Raw genomic sequence first — 514 nt, forward strand, 5'->3', positions numbered from 1 at the left:
GTTAAAGAGAAGTGGAGATAGTGGACAGCCTTATCTGGTTCCCGATTTCAATGGGAATGTTTCTAGTTTTTCTCCATTTAGGATGATATTGGCTGTGGGTTTGTTATATATGGCTTTAATTATGTTGAGGTATGTTCCCTCCAGTCCAATTCCCTCTAGGACTTTGAACATAAATGCATGTTGAATTTTGTCAAAGGTCTTCTCTGCATCTATTGAGATGACCATGTGGTTCTTGTCTTTGAGCCCATTTATATGATTCATGATGTTTATTGACTTACATATATTGAACCATCACTGCATCTCTGGGAAAAATCCGACTTGATCATGGTGGATGATCTTTTTGATGTATGTCTGTATGCAGTTTGCAAGTATCTTGTTGGGAATTTTTGCAACTATGTACATTAAAGATATGGGTCTATAGTTTTCTTTTTTGGTTGTATCTTTACCTGCCTTTGGTATTAGAGTGATGCTGGCTTCATAGAAGGAATTTGGAAGTTCTCCCTCCATTTCTATC

Source organism: Nannospalax galili, unplaced genomic scaffold (genome assembly GCF_000622305.1).
Source record: "Nannospalax galili isolate Female #2095 unplaced genomic scaffold, S.galili_v1.0 scaffold1128, whole genome shotgun sequence".
NCBI classification, from domain to species: Eukaryota; Metazoa; Chordata; class Mammalia; order Rodentia; family Spalacidae; genus Nannospalax; species Nannospalax galili.